This window comes from Gossypium hirsutum, chromosome A07 (genome assembly GCF_007990345.1).
Source record: "Gossypium hirsutum isolate 1008001.06 chromosome A07, Gossypium_hirsutum_v2.1, whole genome shotgun sequence".
NCBI lineage: Eukaryota > Viridiplantae > Streptophyta > Magnoliopsida > Malvales > Malvaceae > Gossypium > Gossypium hirsutum.
Window position 1 is genome coordinate 14,697,627 of NC_053430.1, and position 14,802 is coordinate 14,712,428.

The following is a 14,802-nucleotide window of genomic DNA, read 5'->3' on the forward strand; positions in this document are numbered from 1 at the left end:
AATGTCCTCTGGGTCCTCCTTCTCAATGGACTGGACCAGGTGGTACTAGGGAGGGTCAACTCCACATCGACGCTCGATCATCCTCGTATGTATCATACTCGAAATGCTCTGTGGGGACATCTGACCAATGAGGGTGAAGGAAGATGCTTGCGCCACCGTGTTGAGGAGGCCAAAATACCGTTCCAGGCAATTCACATAAGGGCCGATGGATATGACTCCCTTCCTATGCCGTTCTGTCTGATGGCGAATGGTGAGGGCAATGAAATAGGCAAGGTTGAAGACGTGCCCGTTCACCATACTCTATAAAAAGTAGGCGTCATGAGTGTTGACGAAGCCGGTGCTCTCTCACCGCCTTGTCAGAGTGTCGGTTAAGATGACGTGTACGTACCTCAGGGATAGGGCGAGGGCTGATGCCTTAGAGCGGCTGGGGTCATAGGTGGCTGAAGCAGGAACGAGGGCCCTCCAGCAGTTGGAGAGAGACAAGTGGATGTTGCGATGAAGGGTGTCAAAATCATCGTCGTCCATGAACTCTTCCGTATAGAGCCCCAAAGCGACACAGAACTCAGGTACACTCAACTGGCGAACTAAACCATCGAGACGGAACTAGACCATTCTAGGATCATCAAACTCTATCTTAACTACTTGAAGATGGAAGGTCGAGCAGAGTTCAAGTGTGAGATCGAGGTACGTCGGCCCGATGATCTCAAAAACAAGCCCCCATGGGTCAGTTATCAAAAAGGCTCAGACCGCATCAGCCGGTTGGATTTGTTCAAATGCGGCCCAGTCCATGCAGCGGCCCATACCTTGGGGTCGAGCCCGTAGTATTTGAAATAGTTCCTCCTGTAGTCCCTGTGGGAATTGGAGGAACGAGTGTCTGATATCGGCAGTGGGACCCGAGGATGACGTCGTTCCTTTCCTCTTCTTCGAGGCGGGGATGGCGGTTTTCTTGCCACGTCGATTTGACATGGTATCTGTAATGGCAAGACAAAGTTATAGGAGTACCCCCCAGGAATAGTGTAGAAAGGTATGCAGGTATGTTAAAATTAAAGACGAATACTTCATGAGCATCATAGGCAAAAGGAAAGATGTACCAAAAAGTAACTAAATCCTAATGGAAAGATATATCAAGTCATTATTAACAATATGAACATGAGAATAGTGCTAAATGGAGTACCTAGTGAATGAATGCTGGAATATGGACTATGGTATGAAATCTATGGAAACACAAGAAAGAATGAATGTATCACAATGCATTGACTAAAGTGGCAAAGAATAACAAGCATAAGCATGACTATAGTGAGAACTATGAATATTAATAAAAAATCAGCCAAATAAATAAAGAAATAGCATAAAATTAGTGAAAGAAATGAAGGTAATAGGGAGGAAAGTGTAACACCCTTAACCACGTCCCGTACCGGAACAGGATTACAGAATATTACCAGTCATTACAATACATTTGCACAAAAACAAGTATAAATGCAATATATCCATCTAAATATAATTTTAATGGGTCCACAGTACTTTACAAGTGTCATTAAAACAAACCGAGATTCGATCCTAAAGCTTAGTAAATTTTTCATGAAATTTTAAATTTTCTTCTTTTGAACAGTACCACACGCCCGTGTGGCTAATTTAACATGCCCGTGCGGCATGGGACACGCCTGTGTCCTCAACCCGTGTGCAACACTGACTTTTAAACACGATCATGACACACATCCGTGTGGCCTGCCCATGTACTAAACTGACTTTAAGACACAGTCGTGGCAACCAAGGCACACGCCCGTGTGACAAACTATGTGAACTCAAAATGAACCTTGTATTTTCCCGATTTAAGCCCAAATCTTGATTTCCTTTATCTATAATATCACATTTAGCCTACTAATTAGTCACACTATTCATATGGGTCTAAAAATCATATTTTTACAAATTTTCATTTTAACCCTAAGTTTTTGCATATTTGCACTTTTGCCCCAAGGTTCAAAAATTAAAATTCTTCCTATTTTCTTATGTGTTATGACATGCTGATCATTTTTCCCTTCTATGGAAACATCAAATTCTCACTTTAACATATACTTATGAACATTAGGTATTTTTATCGGTTATGTTGTTTTACTCGTTTTCACGTAAAATCGCTTACCAAAAGTTGTTTAACACAATTTCAAGCTTCATATTCTACCATTAAACATCAAAATACATGCAAATCATTCATGGTTAGATTTTTAAACATAAATCCTAGCTCAAAATAATGGTAGAAATGAGCATATCATGTTACCGGGATTTCATAAATACATAGAACATTAAAACCGGAGCTCGAAATCACTTACTATTAAGTTTGGGAGCTTGGCCAAACCCTAACCATGGCTACTCTTGGTACATTCTGCTGTAGCAAGAAGAAAGGGACACATTTGGGTTTAAAATTTGTCTTTTAATTCATTTTACCCCTAAATGACCAAAATGCCCTTTTTACTATTCTTTCAAATTTTACCCAACCAAGGCCATTTTTGTCCAACAAGTTATACAATGGTTTAATTATCATTTAAGGACCTCCCATTTAAAATTTCATGACAATTAGACACCTCTAACATGTAAAACTCAACTTTTGCACTTTTTACAATTTAGTCATTTTTACTAAATTGAGTGCCCAAACGTCCAAATTTACGAACGAAATTTTCACGAAATCATTCCATGAAATCGTAAACCATAAAAATATTATAAAAATGAAATTTTCCTCATCGTATTTGTGGTCTCGAAACCACTGTTTCGACTAAGCCCAAAATCAGGATGTTACAAGAAGAATAGACAAACGCAATAGTTCTTGGTGGAGGGAGGATTTACTCATCCGAGGAGAACTGTCGGTTGGCCACGAGCGTGGGAGTGAGGGTGTGTGAAGAGGTTGTGGCAGCTAGGGTAGGGTTTTTGGGGAAAGGGATGATGAATAGTGAGGGGTTTATAACACGGCCGTGTGCCCTAATTTTAGCCCGTGTGTATTGTGATTTTCAAATTTGGGTACGTCTGAAATTTAGCCCACGCCCATGTTCTTTGGGCTGTTGATGCACATGGCCATGTCGCACGGTCGTGTTCTGCTTCTTCCGCTTCTCCCAAGCCCGTGTATGTATGTCCATGCCCGTGTTGTTTTGTCAGTCTTGACCACGAGTAGCGAGCACAGGCGTGTCACACGCCCGTGTTGTTTTCTCAGTTTCAACCATGGCCTTTAAAAATGGGCGTGTCGTACACCCGTGTTATTTTGACAGATTTACCTGCAACCATGTCGCACGGCCGTGGCAACTTATCGACTCCCATTTTGGGGAAATATTTTTCCCTATTTTTACACTATCGTATCGCACGGCCGTGTTACCTTCCGTGGTATGGGCATGGCCTAAGGCACGCCCGTGTGCCTGGCCATGTGGTTCTGGAAAGCCTGTGTTCAGTGTCTTAGTTAGTGAATTAAATGTTAAAAACTAAAATTTAAAGAAGTTAACACCGTTAGTGCTTGAGTTGCCTCCCAAGAAGCGCTTATTTATAGTTTAAGCTCAACTTACCTCTCAGTTGCATGGTCATGGTGGTGCAAGGAGTTTACACTCCTCATCCTTCCTATCAATTTTATTAAAATAAGGTTTTAGACGAGTACTATTTACCTTGAACATATCTAATTTGGGATGAATTATCTCGACTGTGCTGTATGGGGAAATGCTAAGTACTGTAAGAGGGATTTCTTGATTAGGTTCAGAGGTTGCAATCCGAGGGTCTGCTGCATCTAATAGTACTTTGTCTCCAACCTTAAGTTGATTTGGTGAAATATTGAGCTCGTCATGGCGTGGTTTTGGTCTATCGTGTGCTCTCGATTTTTTTGTGTTCGCCATTCATCTAGTTCCTCGACCTATAGCCTTCGTTCTTCATAGATGGGTCCTTTTTTGTTACTCGAACATGGCTCAGGTGTGCTCTTTGAACGTGTTTCCTGCAAAGAAGATTTCACCACGTGATCAGTATTAGTAGTACGATTTATACAATCACCCTCGATATTTGATGTGTTACTTGAATTACAAGCTTGAAAAGTGATTGTTTCCTCACCCACACGAAGTGTGAGTTCACCTGTACCAACATCAATTATAGTTCTAGCAGTTGCTAAAAAGGGCCTTCCTAAAATTAAAGGCATGTCACTATCCTTTTCTATGTCTAGAACAACAAAATCAACTGGGAATATGAATTTGTCAATTTTAACGAGTACATCTTCAATAATACCCCTAGGAAATCTGATTACTTTGTCTGCTAATTGAATGCTCATCCTAGTTTGTTTGGGTTTCCCAAGACCTAGTTGTTTAAACATTTTATAAGGCATGACATTGATAATAGCCTCTAAATCAACCAAAGCATTATTAAAATTTAAGCTACCAATTAAACAAGGAATCGTAAAACTCCCTGGATCTTTTAATTTGTTGGCCAGCTTATTCTGTAGTATGGCTGAGCAAACTGCATTTAACTCCACATGCGACGCCTCATCCAACTTTTGCTTATTTGTTAAAAGCTCTTTTAAGAATTTGGCTACGTTTGGCATCTGCGAAAGAGCTTCAATAAACGGTAAGTTAATATGTAATTTTTTTAATAATTTAAGGAATTTACCAAATTGTTCGTCTGTGCGTCTTTCCTTGTCACATTGGGGTATGGCACATGAGGTTTGTACTCTTTAATTACCGGTGTTTGTTCACTGTGGGCTACCTCACTTTTGCTTTTACTTGCCACAATTCCTTACCTTGGTTCTGGTTCAGGTTCGACTAACCCTTCTTCATCTTGAATGGTAATTGCATTGAGCTGTTCCCTTGGGTTAGATTCAGTGTTAGTTGGCAGGCTACCTTGTGGTCGTTCGAAAATTAATTTAGTGAGCTGTCCTATCTGAGTTTTGAGCCCTTGGATCGACGCTTGTTGATTCGTAAGTGTTGTTTTTGTATTCTGAAAGCGAATTTCTGACACTGAGATAAACTTTGTTAGCATCTCCTTAAGGTTCGACTTCTTTTCCTGTTGGTAAGACGGTTGTTGAAAACCTGAAGGATGTTGTGGCCTTTGATTTCCTTGACCACCCCACGAGAAATTAGGATGGTTCCTCCAACCTGCATTATAAGTATTACTATATGGGTTATTTTGAGGTCTAGAATTATTGTTACCAATATATTGGACTTGTTCCTCTTCGATCTAGGGTTGAAGAGCTGAAATTCTGTGTATGTTCCTCCTCCATTTGAAGCACACCTCATCACTGGTTGAACCTAAGTAGAACCACACAAATCGTCAATCTTTTTATTTAAGAGTTCTACCTAGTTAGATAGCATAGTAACCGCATCGAGGCTGAAAACACTGGTTGCTTTCGTCAGCTTTGTTTCTCATGACTTGCTACTGCTAGTTATTCAGTGACATCTCTTCAATAAATTCGTAAGCCACTTCAGCTATTTTGTTATTGATAGTCCCACCAGCAGCTGTGTCGATAAGTTGCCTTGTTGAGGGGTTCACGCCATTGTAAAATGTTTGAACCTGCAACCATAAAGGTAACCCATGGTGAGGGCACATTCTCAATAGGTCCTTGTATCTCTCCCATGCATCATAGAGTGTCTCTATATCCATCTGCACAAAAGAAGAGATATTATTCCTCAACTTAGCCGTTTTAGCTGGCGGAAAATATTTAAGTAAAAAATTTTTAGTCATTTGTTCCTAAGTAGTGATTGACCCTCGTGGTAACGAGTTCAACCACTGTTTAGCTTTGTTCCTCAATGAAAAGGGAAACAACCGAAGGTGAATGGTATCAACAGAAACGCCATTGATTTTAAAAGTATCGCAAAACTCTAAGAAATTCACCAAATGAGCGTTTGGGCCTTCGTCCTGCAAACCATCAAACTGAACAAACTGTTGGATCATTTGAATTGTGTTAGGTTTCAGTTCAAAATTATTTGCAGCAACAGCAAGCCTAACTATACTTGACTCAGCTCCTGTTAAAGTGGGTTTAGAATAATCATACATAGTGCGTGGAGCAGGATTCTGATTTATTGGATCAGCAGCTATCACAGGAGGTAGTGGGTTTTCCTGGTTTTTAGCCATCTCCTCGGTTGTGGTGGTAATATCGTCCTCTTGTTCTTCCTCTGTGTATCTTAGGCTTCGCTTTTTTTCTCTTTGGTTTTTGCGAGCTATGCGATCAATCTCACTGTCAAAAAGTAATGATCCTGACGGGTTTCTTCTAGTCATGCACTATAAAAACCTGCTAGAAGCGAATAAACAAAAAATTAGAAAAGAAAATAAAAATTTTAATTGCAATAAAAGTAAAATGGCTAAAGTAATAAAAATCGAGTGTTCCTAATATCTTAGATCCCAAGCAACAGTGCCACAAACTTGATCGTGTTGTGAATCGTGATAAGTTTTATAATTTATGAATGTCCATTCTTGGAAACTAACTATTATAACGATGAAGGCAAGCGCACCTTATCAAACAATAGTATAGCTTATGGCAAGACCGGGATGTCGAACCCAAAGGAACTAAAAGTACTACTAGTAACTGTCTTTTTATTATCTAGCCTAAAAATAAAGGGGTTTGTTTTATCTAAACTAATTACTAAACTAAGAATGCACAGAAAGTAAATCGGGGAAATAACTTTTGGGAAAACTGAATGATTTGGACAATACCTAAGGGAAAAATCCACCTAGACTTCACTTGTTATTGACTCTGAACCAGACGATTTATTCACTTGACTTGATCCGTAGAAATTCCTAAGTTATATTATTATCTCTCTCGAGACTAACAACATCTAACCCTAGGTTGATTAATTGAAATCTCTTTCTAATTAACTCCCTAGTGTTGCATTAACTCGATCTATAGATTCCCTTATTAGGTTTCACCCTAATCCGGCAAAATCTTGTCACCCTATCTCTAGGCATGCAATCAACTCTGCTCAATTATGCTAGATCTACTCTTAGACAGGGACTTTTGCTCCTCTGAATAAGCACATCAATACTTGAATCAATATCCTGGAATATTAAAGCAAGAATTAAGAACTCATAATTAAGAACAAGTCAAATATTTATCATATAATTCAAATAATAATAACAAGATCCGTCTTAGGTTTCATTCCCCTTAGGTATTTAGGGGTTTAGTTCATATATATGAAAGAAAACATCTCAAAAGAATAATGATAACAAAACATAAAGAACTCTTGAAGGGAATTAAAGGGAGATCTTCAGTCTTGAAGGTGAATTCGGCTTCTGAAATGGATCAATTGGCTTTCCTCGAGTAATTTCTTGCCTCCTACTTCATGTGTCTCTTTTTGGTACCTCCTGAGGTGTTAATATAGGCTTTAGAATGCTTCTAAACCCTTAAGAGGGGCCATTTCTGAATAGGATTAGACTTGGGCTCGACAGGGACACGCCCGTGTGCGATTGCTTCAAACCGTGTTCGAGTCTGTTGAACGGACACGGGCGTGTGAACTACCCGTGTGAGGAAGTTCAAGCCGTGTTGATTTCCCATGTTGACCCATTTTCTCTGTTTTTGGCCCGTTTCTCTTTCTTTTTACTCTCCTATGCTCTCTTAAATATAAAACATGAAATTAAAGGATTAGGAGCATCGAATTCACCAAATCTAACGATAATTCATCCAAAAATATTCTAAGCATGGGATAAAATTATGTATAAATTATGATTTATCACAATCCATAGCGCCTAGATTGTCTCCTAAATAGAAAAGAGCCTCTTAACCACTCAACAAACATAAAAACGAGACAAAAAACACCTCACACTTACCGAATTTGCACCAAACGCAGAGAAAAGTAACAACAACAAAAAAGGACCAAAAACTAATATGAAAATAAAGCCAAAAATCGGCAGCAACAGTGGATTTTCAGCTGGAAAGAAAAAGAAAATAGAGAAAATATAGATAGGGGAAATTTGCAGGGAAAATTCAGCAGGGTGAGAGAGTTGAATGATTTGGGTTACTCCCAAATCCCTTGTTTTGCTCCCACTAAACCCTAGCTGTTGCAAACGCTTAATATCCCAAGCCAACTCAAACACTCCCACGACATTAGTAGCAAAAATAATGCCTTCATTCAGACTCGAACCCAATACCTCTCTCACATGCACACTCCCCTTATCCACCAGACCAGCAGGCCCATTCTTGTAAGCTTTTCCAACCAATTACTTTTTAGCCCTATAACCCAAGACAAGGCTTCATACATATAAAAACCAAATTTTTTCCCAAGCTAAGGTTTGAACTTAGGACCTCTCACACACACCTAGAAAACTTAACCACTGAAGCAGATACACAATTGTGTCAATTAATCACAAAAGCCGAAACATAAAATTCGGGGCATTACAAAATCCATCATTAGTCTATCCCATTTCCATTTTGGAATCATAATCGGTTGTAACAAACCATATGACACCTGATGTTCAGCTTTAACTTGCTGACAGATCAAACATTTCGAAATAAAGTCAGAGATATCTCTTTTCATTCCAGACCACCAGTAATGATGTTTCAGATCATTATACATTTCTGTACTACCTGGATATACAGATAAACAACTATTGTGAGCATTGTTCAAAATCATATGAATTACTTTTGAATTTTAAGGAACACAAATCCGACCTCAAAATCTCAAGCAATCGTCATTATCAATTTGATATTCAGAATTAGAATCCAAATCACACTGAGCTCGTTTTGCTATTATTTCATTATCAACTTTTTGAGCATCAATAATCTACTATAAAAATAACGGTCTTGCTTTCAATTCAGCTAAAGTTGAACCATCATTGGACAGAACTAAATGAGTATTCATCGCATGCAATGCAAACAATGATTTCTGACTCAATGCATCAGCAATAACATTTGCTTTTCCCGGATGATAATCAATAACAAGCTTGTAATTTTTTAGCAGTTCTAGCCATCTTCTCTATCTCAAGTTCAAATCTTTCTGAGTCATCAGATATTTCAAACTTTTATGATCAGAATAAATATGACATTTTTAACCAAATAGATAGTGACGCCAAATCTTCAAAGCGAACACAATTGTGGCTAACTCAAGGTCGTGCGTCAGATAATTATTTTTATGTGGCTTTAACTATCTCGAAGCATAGGCAATAACTTTGCCTTCTTGCATCAGAACACAACCTAAACTGTTCATCGAAGTATCACTATAAATGACAAATTCTTTAGTCGACTCTAATTGAACTGGTACCGGAGCTCCGGTTAATAGAACTTTCAACTGATCAAAGCTTTTCTGACACTTTTCGGGCCATTCAACATTCACATCTTTCTGAAGCAATGATAAACCGTAATTCATACATATTTCTATCCCATGCTTAGCACATTTTATGGATTATTTATCCTTAAATTTGGTGAATTCAATGCTCCTAATGCCTTAATTTCATGTTTTATACTTAAGTGAGCATAGGAGAGTGAAAGGAACGAGAAACGGGCCAAAAACAAAGAAAATGGGCCAACGTACGAAATCAACATGGCCTAGACTTCCTTACACGTGCAGACCACACGACCCTGTCAATTTGGCAAAATCGAAGCACGACTCACACGGGTAGACCACACGCCCGTGCCTATTTAACAGGCGTCGAGCCCAAGCAGAGTCCTATTCAAGAAAGGCCACTTTTGAGGGCTCTTAGGCATTCCAAAGCCTATAAATACACCTTAGAAGAGGAGAGAAGGGGGGACGCAGAGTAGGAAGCAAGGAATTACTCAAGGGAAGCCGATTGATCCATCTCAAGAGTCAGATTCATCATCAAGAACGGAGATCTCCCTTCAAGTTCCTTCAAGAGTTTTGGGTTTTCTTAAGTTTTGTTATTTTTATACTTTTGAGATGTGATCTTTCATTAGTATGAACTAAAACCCCTAAATATCGAAGAGGAATGAAACCTAAGATGGATCTTGTTATTATTATCTGAATTGTATGATAAATATTTGACTTGTTCTTAATTATGTGTTCTTAATTCTTGTTTTGTTATTCCAGGATATTGATTCAAGTTAAGCTTTTATTTAGAGGAGGAATAGACCCTGTTTAAGAGTAAATTTGTCATAATTAAGCGGAGTTGGTTGCACGCCTAGAGATAGGGTGACAAGATTTTGTCGAATTAGGGTGAAACCTAATAAGGGGATCCATAGATCGAGTTAATGCAACCCTAGGGCGTTAATTAGAAAGAGATTTCAATTATTCAATCTAAGGTTAGACGTTTTTAGTCTCGAGAGAGATAATAATATAACTTAGGGATCTCTATGGAACAAGTTGAATGAATAAATCGTCCGATTCAGAGTCAAATAACAAGTGAAGTCTAGGTGGATTTTTCCTTAGGTATAATCTCAATCAATCGAGTTTTCCAAAAAGTATTTTCCCCAAATTTCTTCTCTCTGATTTCTTAGTTTAATTAATTAGTTAGATAAACAAAACCCTTTTATTTTTTTAGGCTAGATAATAAAAAGAAAGTTGATACTAGTACTTTTAGTTCCTTTGGGTTCGATAATCCCGTCTTGCTAAAGCTATACTACTGTTTGATAGGTACACTTGCCTTCATCGTGATAATAGTTAGTTTTAAGAACGATTCATTATAAATATTTAAAACCTGTCACGAATATCACGCATCAAGTTTTTGATGCCGTTGCCGGGGAACTAAGATATTAGGAACACTCAATTTTTATTACTTTAGCCATTTTACTTTTATTGCAATTAAAATTTTTCTTTTCTAATTCTTAATTTATTTTCTTTTGACAGGTTTTTCTAGTTTATGACCAGGAGAAACCCATCAAGACCATTACTTTTTGATAGTGAGATCGATTGCACAGTTCGTAGAAACCAAATAGAAATAAGGCGAAGCTTACGTTACACAGAAGAGCAAGAGGAAGATACTTCAACCACCACCGAGGAGATGACTGAAAATCAAGAAAATTCGCTACCTCCTGCGATTGCTGTTAATCAAAATCCTACTCCGCGCACTATGTATGATTATGCTAAACCTTATTTAACAGGAACTGAATCGAGCATGGTTAGACCTTCTGTAGCTGTAAATACTTTGGAACTGAAACCTAACACAATTCAAAGGATACAACAATTTGTTTAGTTTGATGGTTTACAGGACGAAGATCCCAATGCTCACTTAGTAAACTTTTTAGAACTATGTGATATATTTAAAATTAATGGCGTTTCTGATGACGTCATTTGCCTTTGGTTATTCCCTTTTTCATTGAGAAACAAAGCTAAACAGTGGTTGAATTCGTTACCGCGAGGGTCAATCACTACTTGGGAACAAATGACCGAAAAGTTCTTATTAAAATATTTTCCGCCGGCTAAAATGGCTAAATTAAGTAATGATATCTCCTCTTTTGTGCAGATGGATTTAGAATCACTCTACGATGCATGAGAGAGATATAAGGACCTTTTTCGAAGATGCCCTTACCATGGGTTACCACTCTGGCTACAGGTTCAAACTTTTCATAATGGCTTGAATCCTTCGACTCGACAAATGGTTGATGCAGCTGCTGGCAGAACCATCAATAATAGATGTCACTAAATAACTATCAATGGCAAGTCATGAGTGCAAAGACAACGAAAACAGCCGGTGTTTACAATGTCGAGTCGGTCACCATGCTTTCTAATCAGGTAGAACTCTTGAATAAGAAAATTGATGGTTTTCTTAGTTCTTCACAGGTTCACCCAGTAATGTTGTCACAGCCCAAAATTGACCCTAGTCGAGAAGTGGTTTCGGGACTGCTAAACCGAGTCACCGAAATGTTTGAATGTGATATTTATTGTCTAGAATATGTAATTATGAATGTGTGAAAATTTCAAGCTTCGATTTAGTCGATTGCATGTGAATTTAGTCAATAGGACTTATGTGAGAAAATTTTAAAATGTGATAGGTCAATGCGTAAGGACCTATTAGTGTATGTGGAAAAAGGGGGGACTTGCATGTCAAATTCCCCTAATGAGTAGTGGCCGGCCATGACAAGCATGGTAGACCAAGGGTGATGGGCAAGACATGTCATAGACATGTTGTGTTGGTGCATCATGGGTGGAAAAAATAAAATAATGAGCATGGAAATTAAATAATGAAAGGGAATATGATGGGAACAAAAAAAAAGGTGTGTGGTTGTCCCCCCCATTGCCGTGAGTTAAAGAAAGAAAGGAGAAAATTTTGTTCATCCTTTTCATCTTCATTTGGCCGAAAATTCTAAGGAAGGAGGAAGGAGTTCTTGCTTCATGTTTGATTTGGAAGAGGATTAGTAGGAGGTTTGGCCATACTTATATCTAGATTAAGGTATGTTTGAGGTTGTGCCATGAGATTCATGCATGTTTTTAGTTGCTAGCTTGAGTTCTAATTAGCCCATGGTTCAAATCCTTGCTATGTCATGGGGATGATATTCGGCCTAGGTGGATTTTGTGTTAATGCCATTGCATGCTAAATATGAAGCTTGTTAATGATGCATGTGATGGTGGATTGATGATTCTTGAATCTCCTTTTTAGCATTTTTGAGTGAGCACATATGTGCATTGGTTGCTAGATGGGGAAGAATCGGCTAGCAAGTTGTGTGCTAAGGCCGGATATAACTTTTGTATGTTAATGAGCAATGCATGTGTTAAATTGATGGAAAGGGAGAGGATGCTTTACTAGTGTATATATGTGTGTATTAGCCAAGTTTTGAACTTGAAACAAGATGATATTTATAATCAATACAAGTAACCATACTTGTAGGAAGTATTAAGCATATAATCGGCCCCAACATAGACATGCATATTCGGCCATAGGAAGAAGATTTGGTGTTGCATGTATTCGGTTGGAGGCAAGCATATTGATGCTTTTGTCTTGGCTTAGAAAATTCGGCCAAGGGGGAAAATTAGCTAAAATGTTGAGTTTGATTCATGATTCCGTACATATGTGACTTTAATGTCTAATGTATAAATATGGGCTAAGTGCCTTGTGTTCCTCTTTTCGATGCTCAAATGATTAAATCAATTTATTTGTTTAATTAAGCTCAAGAGCAAAGGGGAACTAAATCCGATAAAGGGAAGGAAAAAGTGGTCGAATAGCCATCGGAATCGTTCGACAACATCCGAGGTAAGTTCTTGAGTAAGAGATCTTAAATTAAGATTTGATTAGATCATGTTTTAAGCAAATCAAAATCATGCTCTTTGTGTGTGGCTATTGAGCCGAAATTACAAGAATGATAAGTGTCTTGTGTTTGAGTTTTGCTAACGAAAATGAAATACGAATGTGCCATGATTTATTGTTAAATGTGCATGGGTATTTGAATGATGTCCGGGCTAAGTCCCAAAGGCTTTGTGCTAAGTGACCATATCCGGACTAAGATCCGAAGGCATTTGTGCGAGATACTAATTCCGGGCTAAGCCCGAAGGCATTGGTGCGAGTTACTAAATCCGGGTTAATTCCCGAAGGCATTTGTGCGAGTTACTAAATCTGGGTTAAGTCCCGAAGGCATTTGTACGAGTTACTATAACCGGGCTATGTCCCGAAGGCATTTGAACGAGGAGCTATATCCGGTTAAATTCCGAAGGTACGTGATTTGGGAATGAATGATCTTGCTGTAAAAATTTCAGTTAATACTCTAGAAACATCCCAACATTGAGGTATGTTTCGTATGTGCTTGAATTTAGTTGAGCCCTTACAAATAAGTATTCGCTCAGTTGATAAACGAGCTACCGGCCTTTGGCTAAGTTGATCTTTTGTGTATGTACATAAGGGTTGGTAATGTGAAGCAAGTATGATATCAAAATTTGTGCATATGAAATTATCTGTTTAGCTATATGAATGCTATACTTTTGTTGTGCTGGAATTCCTTGCTCAAAACTTACTAAACATAATTGCTTACTCCGTTTCATTGCTCCTCTGTTTTATAGATTTTGGTTCTCCAGCTATCGGACTCGGGATCTAGAAGTCAAAGTCGCCCACACTATCAAAGCCCCTTTTTGGTACAATTTTGGTTGAACTTCGAAATGGCATGTATAGGACTACCGTTTGTTGTGGGTCATGGACCCTTTGGACTTGTATAAATTTTGGATAGCCATGCGAAAATGGCTTATATATGTTTGAGTATAATGTTATAATTATTTGGTATGGATATGGTTATTGAGAGGTGTGGATATGCTTAACAAGGATGGCCATGGAAACTATGAAATAGGTAAAGTCTACCTTAAAGGCAGATGCTGACAGCAGCAGTGATGTAGATTTGAAAAATCACTAAAAATAGTAGGAAGAGAATTAAATAGTGAATAAATTATGTAAACAAACCTTGATGAATCTATTTTCATAGGAAAGTAACGAAACGATCATATGGACAGTATGTTAAGAGATATTCAGGTTCTCGTGAGACAGGACCAGAACGGTTTCTGGATTCCCTGTTCCGACTTTGGAAATTCATTATAAATTAACCAGAGATAATTAGGAGTCATACCATATATTTATAGATTCCTCTATTAGTCTAGTTTCTATAGAAACAAACGGCATCAGTATTGAAGCTCTGTACAGGGAGATATCCAGGTCGTAATGCACAAAGGTCAGTGTAGTCAATCCCTGTAACATGGGAGACTTTGACTAATAAAATGTACTAATTGGCCCAACCAAAAATTCTAGAAAAAAATATGTAGATGGGCATATGAGTCTAGTTTCATGGAAAATCACGAAACTGATTTTCGAGTTGTGAAACTCAAGATATGATTTTTAAAGCGACTAGTACGCAGATTGGCAGTGTCTGGGAAATTTTTTAAGGGGTTTAAAGTCTGTTAACACCTCGTGTTCGACTCCGGTGTCGGTCTCGGGTTCGGG

General features: G+C 38.3%; 2 non-coding genes across 2 annotated transcripts; one reads left to right on the top strand and one right to left on the bottom strand.

Annotated features, from left to right (window-relative positions):
• Positions 1-5,533: 5,533 nt before the first annotated feature.
• On the top strand, positions 5,534-5,640 carry LOC121204035 (small nucleolar RNA R71). The gene has a single exon (XR_005898962.1). It is a non-coding gene; the product is annotated as a small nucleolar RNA R71 (small nucleolar RNA).
• Positions 5,641-11,319: 5,679 nt separating this feature from the next.
• Positions 11,320-11,426, bottom strand: LOC121204409 (small nucleolar RNA R71). Its single transcript, XR_005899334.1, has one exon. It is a non-coding gene; the product is annotated as a small nucleolar RNA R71 (small nucleolar RNA).
• Positions 11,427-14,802: the final 3,376 nt, after the last annotated feature.